We start from the raw sequence: 10352 nt of genomic DNA, 5'->3' as shown, positions 1-10352 counted from the left end.
CTGACACTGATCTGGAGCTGAGAACAGAACAGTGTCCAACACAGAGCTCTGATCAACTCACTGTTTACAGCTCAGCTGTGTGTAAAAGACCCTCTGGTCACACACAGAGAACACACCTCTCTACATCACAACACACACTCACTCTTTATTTACTGAGATAAATTATTTTATAACTATTTTAGATTTTATATTTTCTGACACGTTAACTGTACACAGCACAGTGGAGTAAGTTCTGCTGTATTTTATAATGAAGACAGTTCTGTTTTATTCTAATATCAGTGAAACTGTTACAGTTCATCATTCTCTCTTTTCTTTTCTTTCCTCCACACCATCGCTCCTCCTCCTCCTCCTCCTGCAGATGACCCGGTGAGTGATTTATCTGCTGCTCTCGTACCCTACACTACAACACTGGACACTTACAGGACTGACCACTGTTAAACCCCACTGACCCCAGAACAGGCTTTAGACACTGACCACAGAAAACACTGGACTTCAGTTCTCTTTAAACAAACTGAACTGAATTCTACTGAAACAGAATAATCAGGATTTACTGACTGCGTTATTGTTTTTCAGAAAGTGGAACGTAAACGGCTGAAGGGAGAAGTGGAGCATCTGAAAAGAGGTGTAACCCTCTGTTAACGTCCTCCTCTGTCTCCCACTGCTCTCTCCACTCATTTATCCCCAACTCTTTTACCCAGTCTGAGTTACTGACCCCTCCACCGTCAGCTACATCTTTCCACACAGCAGTGTTCACTCAGGATCCAGTCGAGCAGACGACGGGAAGGAATTTATTCTTTTAATAGTAGCAAAAAAGTTAAAAGAAATATTACTACAGTTTCTAGTGAGAGGCTCTGTGTGAATTAAATAATCATTCATTCATTTTCTGTAAGTGCTTCATCTTGTTCAGTGTGGCAGTGTGTTCAGGCCGACGACAAATGTATGGGGCGTAGACACTGAACACACACTGGACAGAGCTCCTTTTCATCACAGGGCATTGTTTTCTCTTGTTTTGTTCTGTTGTAGAGAAAGTTAAATTCTACTGCTCTGTGGAGGGGGGACACACACTGAACTCTCATCTGGAATTCATAACACGACTGCAGCAGAATTCCTTTGATGTGGAGGAGGTGTTTACTGTGGAGGACTGTGATTTTATTTTGCTCTTCTGTGTGATTTCTCGTCAAGCTGATATTGGAGAAGTGCTGCAGAGGCTTCACAGTTTATCAGGTACTCAGTTCTGTGATCAGTCTGTTCAGTCACTGCTATTTATTAGGGTCTCCGTGCCACCAGGGGGCGCCATTAGGACTCCATTAGTTAATAATAAATGTTTCTGTGTCAACTTTAACAACTTGTCCATTCCTTCATAAACATGCAGTAATTACGTACCCGAATGTGTCTTACCTCCGATAAGTCCCAGAAAACCTGTCTCAAACCCCACTGAGCTCCCTGAGTAGGCAGTGACTCTGTAGGTAGCTGTTTAAGTCAGAGGTGCTCTAACGGTCATCTGTCCTCATGAGGCTGGTCATTTAGACGCAGCAGTTAGACAGCAATTGTGTGGCAGCTTATTCTCACTCTCTTTCTGTCAAAGCTATGGATTCTGCTCGTCATGTTTTATTGCTCTTTTAATTATTGTTGTTCCTGAAGAAGAGTGAAATATACGGGAGATGTGCTTACAGAGCATCATGGGATTGCCTTAGAGACTGAGGAATGGTTTGATATCGCCTTAAAATTCGGCCAGATTAAGGTATCTCAGTAGGCAGTGTATTTAATGTGTCTAAGCACTGGGACAGCCCACGTGTCGGGAGTGCGCTCACTGTGACGTAAAATGCTCTCCAAGTCAACAGCTCAGTAGGTTTTGGGACAGACTTGGAGGAGGACGGCAGGGCACAGGGCTCTGTTTGGGACGGGACTTTATCTGATTAAACAACTTCTACACTTTAAACTGAGGACACTGCAGGGTCCCGACAAGAAGAGCTCACACTGCCCTCGTTTACCAACAACTGCCCTGCCTCCCTGCTTCTTTAGGAGAGATCTTACTCTAAAAAACCCTGTGTCTGTCACTAAATACCTGCTCATGTTCCAGCCCCAGTCCCTGAAACATCTAGAACATCTGTTTATTTACCCTTTTATGCCACTGTCTTTATATATATGTGTGTTAAAGAGGATCTGTTTCTGCTCCAGATGATTTTAGTTGATTCTCTCCTGGCAGCTGTGCTGCTGATGAACATCTGTCTGTGTGTTTTATTCTTCGCTGTAGGCACCAAGCCTGCGGTTCTCGTGGTGCTCCATCACACGTTCAACCCCAACATCACTCTCAAAGACAGCAGCAGAAATGTAAACAGAGAGAACACACTCACTGTGGACTGTGTGTTCAATGAGGACAGAGGATTACTGCAGTGTCCCAGGAATCAGGACGCAGTGAAGAAAGTCTTGGGGTGGATAAAACCTCTGGTATAAATGTATTCACACATACCACATCTGTTCTAGAGTTGTATGAAAGTGTTTCTATGCCATAAAAACAAACCAATTAAAAAAAATCAGGCATCTGTAAAACCACTGCTTGTGAGAAACAACCCTCCCACGGTCAGAAGTACTCTCGGGTGCAATAAAATGATTCATGTATTCACACGGCAAGAACATTTCCCTTGGCTCATGCCCATGCGAGAGTATGTTTTGGGCATTCTAGGCATGGGGTAAGGGCTGTATCTGCCCGTGAATCCTATTGGCTGATGTCTCCTGTGAGAAGCTTCTCCGAGGACAAAGTTTCTTGGTTGTTGAAAACAGGATACACCCCATTTTCCACTTTCTGATTTGAAAAAAAAAAAAGTAAATCACAAGGAAAACAGGACAATGCTCTGTGTGTTTTTGTGTCATTCAGAGCACAGCCACAGGGGAAAAACACAGCCAGATCATTTTCCTGTTTTTTTGGGTGGGGGGGGGCAGTAATGTGTCACAGGAAAAGAGGAAGGAAAGTAAAGCAGCTGAGGAAATGTTAGTTGCACTGAAGAAGGGAGGTGAGTAATTCTTTTTCCTGAAGAGATTTAAAGTGTTTATCAGATTAAAACATTAATCGTATCGGTATAAATCTTCAGAATCAAACTCTCAGTTGTTTAAAGACATGATGAAACCCTGAGGTCCCTCGTCTCCCTGTAATTCCTCAGTTCCTCATCAGTAACCCTTATGTCCAGTGATCAGACCCTCCCCCGGCTGCAGCTGGACCTGTCTCACTGCTGTTTCTGTCTCTCAGCTGTTTCCAGATGTAGCTCCTGGAACAATCCAGCGTTCAGGTTCATCCGGAAAAACAAACCAGTTTATTTAGTGTGTGTTTAACTTTCCACAGTGGATCAGCATCAGACACCATCACAAACACAACGATGTACACAGAGACCCACAGAAAAACACTGAATAAACCTGTGTGTGCTTCCTCTTTAGAGAGAAGCTTTGTCTTTGACCTGAAACCAGTGCAGAGTGAAGACCCTGAGGAAGGGACTAGAGCAGGTGGAGAGACCGCTCTGGGACAGAATGTGGAGGAGGGAAAGAGGGAGGGATAGAATGTGGAGGAAGGCTCTGTGGAGCAGGTGGAGGATGCAGAGGTCAGTTTAGATGCTGTAACTCTGGAGGAGAGACAGGGCTGTGACACAATCCACACTCTGAGCGCTGGGGTCTTCCTCCGGGTCGGGTGGTGACCCCAGAGGGGTTTGTTTCTGTAATGAAGCATTGTCCAGGTCTCAGTGAGGGACATGATCATCGCTGCAGGACGAGTGAGAGTCCCGTGTGCTGTGTGTTCTGTGAATCTGGATGTTTATATCATTTCAGGCTTTGATCACACTGACTGCTCAAAACTACAGAACCATGACAGTTTGTTACTCTCTCCCATCTCCTGGGGCACGGATTTAGTGTTTCAGAGGTCAGCATCTTTATTCCACTGTGAGGCGATGTCTCCCGGACAGTCCCGGACATGTGACTCTGGACAGGAGTAAAATGACCAGAGCTGTGAGTTCAGTGAGAAACAGGAGGTAATTATTGAGTCTGTGATTTTCTCTGTGGGACGAGGGACACGGCCGATCCTGACGGACATAAAATCACAGAGTAGTGTCTGTAAATGAAGGACTGACCCCAGGGACCTGACCATTTAACCCCCTCCTCGTAGATCTGTACGTTGTGTCTTTATCCTGCTCTGAGGAAAAACAGTGAACAGTCCGCACGGTTACAGTGGTGATAGTCACTTTGATTATTGTCCATAAAATAATAAATTAAACTTTATTAATAAATCAAATGCTGAATAATGTGTACATATTTTTTTTATTAATTAAACACTTGTTTTCACATCCTCAGAACTCCAGAATGTGTCAATTAAGTTTTGTCAATGAAACATTTCAGTATAAATAGTCATTTCAGTTTTTGCTGATGTGTACCACTCGCACTAGACTCTGGAGTCCTGCAGGGGGCAGTAAGAGCAGCAGTGGTGAAAGGTGGGAGGGTGGTGGTGAGTGTTTGTGAAAAGCTGACACTTATAAAGCTGTTGTTTACATCTGTTTACCACCGTCCTGTTGACTGTAATGACCCTGATTAATTATTGTGGTCAGATTTTAAATTTCAAACGAGGTGTAACATAGGGCAGGAGGGCGGCAGGGGGCAGAGGAATACCTGCACTGCTTTAATCATTCAACATTCACCCCTTCTGTTTACTTTCACCTCCTGTCGACTGTGTCCTCCATAAAACTAATAACACAAATACAAATGTGCCATTTTGCTATGTGTTTAATTGTAGTTATTTCCTTGAAAATCCTAAATATATAACCCTCTTAAGGTACCTCTGAAGGTAATTCCAACTGGCAGAACTCTATTTGGCTTCACCTCAGATCCATCCGCTCTGAAAGGAGACCACACACTAACTCTGGTCTTTAAAAATTATATTCTACAGACCAGTAGAATATGGTCGAACAGTAGAACAGTGCCATTAAAAGTCTCCCGAGAGAGGACTGAAAACAATTATGGACTGCCCTCTTTAGTTTGAAAGGTAAAATATTTACTACAAAAGATTTTGCTTAGATCGACTGGGGTACGAATATTTTCTTGAAAACAGAACTATTCACTGCATTGAACTCTTTCTTTATTTGTTTGTTTATCAGTATTCATCTATAACCTCTAGCCTAGTGTCTGTGATTCAGACGCCTAAAAATATTTTCTTGTGAGGGAGGGTATCATCTGGTATTGTGTGGATTGTGTATTGCAGAGCATGAACTGTAGTTGTAGAGTATGAAGCAACCAAGAGGTAAGTGAAGTGACTTATAGTAACCTTCTGAGGCAGAGAAATGCACAATAATACATGTCTATTACATAGGAAATATACCGAACACGAACAAAAAGTAATTTTCATAACCCCACCCACACAATGCAACAGCCAATGCAAACAATCCTCAAACAATTAAACTGTCAACAAGAGAGCGCTTAAATATAGATTATGGTTGGGGTCCGTAGGCTACATAGCAGTTACATGCTTATGGTGGAGAGCAGAAAGAAGCAGGTGTTAGCAGCTAAAGGTGTGGAAGCTTGAAGTTAAAGTAGGATACAAGGAGGTCTAAGGCCCAACTCCTTAGTAATATCTCCTTCTGCATAAAAAAGACAACTGAGCCAAAACCAATGGCAAGTAGTCCTATCAATAGCATAACAAATAATAGCACCTATAGTAGCAATAGCACTAAAGCATAATATTCACATGGAATTAGCATAGCATTAGCAAACTGCAATACACATAAATAAATAATAAATGTTTACATTGTAGTTGTGTTCAAAATAATAGCAGTGTGTTTAAAAATATTAGTTAAGCACAAAATCTTAATAGTAGTTTTTTTATTTCCATGCATTGGGAACATTGCATACTGTTTTCCAAATCAAAACATTAAGAGAAATGTATATAATTTTTAACTACTTTACAGAAAACCAAAAACACCAAAAAATGAACATTGGGCTGTTCAAAAAAATAGCAGTATCTGCATTTGTCTTTACTAACTCAAAATATGTACTCTTTTTTTTAGGATTTAGCATTCCTGTGAATCACTAACCTAATATTTACTTGAATAAACACAGTTTTTTAGAACTGCTTCAGTTGCATAGAGTCAACCAACGTCTGGCACCTGTCACCTGGTATTCCAGCCCAGAATGCTTTGACTACATCCCACAATTCATTTGCATTTCTTGGTTTTGCCTCAGCAACTGCATCTTTGATATCACCCCACAAGTTTTCTATCGGATTAAGGACGGGGATTGGGCTGGCCACTCCATAACCTCAATTTTGTTGGACTGGAACCAAGATTTTGCTCATTTACTAGTGTGTTTAGGGTCGTTGTCTTGTTAAAACACCCATTTCAAGGGCATTTCCTCTTCAGCGTAAGGCAACATGACCTGTTCAAGTATTCTGATATATGCAAACTGGTCCATGGTCCCTGGTATGCGGTAAATAGGCCCAGCACCATAGTAAGAGAAACATGCCCATATCATGATGCTTGCACCACCATGCTTCACTGTCTTCAGAGTGTACTGTGGCTTGAATTCAGAGTTTGGGGGTCGTCTGACGAACTGTCTGCGGCCCTTGGACCCAAAAAGAACAATTTTACTTTCATCAGTCCACAATATGTTTCTCCATTTCTCTTTAGGCCAGTTGGTGTGTTCTTTGGCAAATTGTATCAATTAATTATCAATTACCACCTTCAGCTTTTTATTCTGTTTTTGTAGTTTTTAAGTTAGTCACTGCTCTATGGCTTGGATGCCCTGCTCCATCTTGACTTATGATCCTCATGGCCTCTTTCAGTGCTGAGATATCAGTGGAGAAGCTTGGAGTTTCTTGTATCTTGACCCCTAGGCTTCTGAGTCTTTCCTCCATGGTTTGGAGATGCTCACATAACTGGAATGACTTGTCATCCTCAGGAGGTGGTGGAGAATGAAGCATTACCTTGGGTAAATCCTCTGGTCCTGCAGAGATGGAGGCCCAGAAAGCTCATTCGGTAGAGCATGAGACTTAATCTCAGGGAGATGTGTTCAGGCCCCACGTTGGGCACCACTTTCAAACTGCTAGCCTAGTGTCCACTCTTAAGACAACTTCAAAGATTTTCATTGTACAAATCTGATTACACGTGTGTGTGTGTGTGTGTGTGTGTGTAAGAGAGAGAATCTGTGTGAAAGAGGGACAGTGTATGTGTGGTTATATTGGGTGTGGTACCACAATCAATGGTAGTTGTTAATTTCACAGATATATAAAAGGTTTTGGTTTAAAACAGTGTTCATAAGCACAGATTAAGTGTTTACATTAAGAGTTAATTAAGCTCTAAGGTGTAAAAGAGATGTGTCTGTATCCATCAAATCAGACAAGAATGCAACTGTAACTGAGAGGAGAGACAGAGTGGCTGCAGTCACGGGTTTCAAAATCTAAAGCTATATTTCAGGAAATCCTAAAATGGTGGAAACCTATAGCACTAATTTACTGACAAATGTTTTGTTCATTTAAAAAAGAAACACAGAAACCACAAGGTCAAATATTGAGATGGAAATCTGAAAAATATCACAATGTATTTAAAATTAAAATTAGCACAGGATGATTTTTTTGGGAATAGTATGGTGGCACTGCGGGTAATGCCACTGTCACAGCTCCTGAGTCCTGGGGTTGTGGGTTCAAGTCCCGCTCCGTGAGACTGACCGTGAGGAGTTTGGTGTGTTCCCCCTGGGTCTGCGTGGGTTTCATTCATGTGCTTCTTGTTTCCTTCCATGGTCCACAAACACACATTGGTAGGTGGATTGGTGACTCAAGTGTCCGTAGGTGTGAGTGTGCGAGTTAAAGCGTGAATTTGTGTCGCCCTGCAAAGAAAGGCGCCCACTCCATGGTGTGTTCTCACCTAGCAGCCAGTGATTCCAGGTAGGCTCTGGACCCCATTCCTCAAGGTTGAAGGAAGAAACTTGGGAGGAACCAAGACTCTCAGGGGACCGTACTCCTCTGATCAAACTAGTGATATAAATGAATAGTATCAGCAGGAAAACAGTAAAGAGAAGGACTGAGTTTGGTTGAGTGCAGTAGAACAGCGTGTGTGAATATTTTCATTAGTGAAGTGACAGATCTGACTGTAACAGACTGCAAGGAGGAAAACCTGAAGGAACACAGACATTAGAGCATCCTCAGACAAAGACATCTATCCACTCCAACATCCTCAAACGAGAAATCGAGAGCACAGCACATCCGATATTACCATGATTCCCCATGTCCCTGAGTTCCTCAAACAACAACCTTAAACTAAAGAAGAGGTTAGTTGCCAAAAGCTGAACTGAAAAAGTGGGTTTTGAGCCTAGACTTAAACACAGTGACTGTGTCTGTGTCCCAAACAGTAGCTGGAAGTTTGTTCCAGAGCTGAGGGGCTTTTTAGGAGAAATCTTTCCTCCCACTGAAGTCTTATGAATTCTGGGGACTAGTAAGAGTCCGGCCCCCTGAGATCTGAGTAATCTTGGTGGTTCATAGTGTGTGATGAGTTCTCGCAGGTATTCAGGGGCAAAACCATGCAGCGCTTTAAACATTAATACAAGAATTCTCTATAATCAATACAGAATTCAACTGATAAGACTGGACTCATTTGATCAAATGTTCTGATCTTAGTGAGCACTCTGGCAGCAGCTGTTTGAATTTGCTGGAGTTACTGTTGCTGCTGGACATTAGCCCATAGCAATAAGATTATCTCAATTTAATTAAAGCATGTGCTAATTTTTCTGGCACTGATACCACAAACTTAGTGCTTAGACAACCTTATATTCTACAATACATTCACCTCCACACAGCTGAAGTTACTCTCCTTTTTGGAACAAATTCCTCCACCACAGAGACCCACTGTGTTGCTGCTGCTGTGTCTAAATGACTCACATATGAACACACACTGTATTATGAGTAACTGCACAATGTCATTACATTGTAACCACTCTAGGTTTCTCAGTATGATTAATTGCATTTCCTCTTGCCATCCTCTGGGTGTCTGCAGTGAGGTTGCCTTGGTGCATATAAAGGGTGAGCCAACCAGGAAGTAGGAGAATGACTAAAAGGGCACAGGCTCTCCATTTTGGTGATCCCTTGTTTGAGAAACTATGTTTATCTGCTCAATTAAGGGGCCCTTGTCCTGGACGGGCTTTATCATGACTGTTTCCTGAAGCTGTGTGTGGGAGGGAAAATGATGGGACCTGGAGTCCAAGCCTGTCCAGACTTCTTTATTTTGTTCAATTTTCCACAGCCTGATATCTCAGTCATAGCTAAGATACACTATATCTTACAGCTCCTGTATATGTGTATATATATATGTATCAGATGCAATTGCTCTAAGACTGCAAGGGAAGCTCAAAATGTCAAAAAATAAGTGATCAAATATATACTCTTGGGTGTACATGTCATTGAATAAATATGCACTACAACACGCTCAACTTTTGTTCAGAATCAGCTTCTTATCACTGGTAAAGACGTGGCTTTCCTCTCAATCATTCTCATGGTGCTTTAAACAGTGCGGACGCTGAGCATCCTCAGAGTTCAATAGCGAAGTGCAGTGAAACGAGACGAGCCATTGGATGAATGCTGGGCTTTGTCCCGCCCATCGGACGCTCAACATCTCTGGGGGTCTATGGGGCAGTGGGCTGGCCTTGGCTGGCCCGGACGCTCAGCTTCTGCATGATGATTGGATGATCTGTCTGAGGCTGAATCCTTTTTTGATTGACAGCTAAATGAGCGAATCAGCGATCCTTTGGTTTAAAGATTCGTGGGAGAATTACATTTTCATTGTGTCTGAGTTGAACCGGAGACTTTCTTTACTCCTCTTAGCGGCATTTTCTTTGTTAAAAACGACTAGCGACAAATCGAGCTTCTATTTCTGGTGGGTTTTTTGTAGCTGCTTGTGTTTGGAGACTGACTTCTATCACTCTTTCTGACTTCTATCGCAGTTTCTGTCCAGCGGGTGCTGCTGAGCCCCTCCACCGTCACAAAGCACTCACAGGTGGACACACTTCACATGAGCCAAGGCTGTTTAAGCAGCCTAGCTCTGCTGGCCATTGAGAGGACACTAGTCAAGTCCCTGGAAAAGACGCCTTGTTGGTACGACAGGGTCACAGATCATTTTCTTAAAAAGGAACGGGAGTAGAATTTACGTACAAATAAACCGACACATTTTATGATGTAGGCCAAAATTGAGCTTCCTCTCCTTGAATGACCAGCATCCGCCACTGATATATATACATATATGCCTGTATCTTAAGTGGATGCTTGTATAGTACATTGGTTTCTTTGCAAGTTTCTGGCTGCAGTGGCTTTGTCTTACAACGTCTCATGCTCCTTGGTTGGC

Source organism: Hoplias malabaricus, chromosome 2 (genome assembly GCF_029633855.1).
Source record: "Hoplias malabaricus isolate fHopMal1 chromosome 2, fHopMal1.hap1, whole genome shotgun sequence".
Classification (NCBI taxonomy): Eukaryota; Metazoa; Chordata; class Actinopteri; order Characiformes; family Erythrinidae; genus Hoplias; species Hoplias malabaricus.
The sequence above is the reverse complement of the archived record's forward strand: the minus strand, read 5'-3'. Positions refer to the sequence as shown.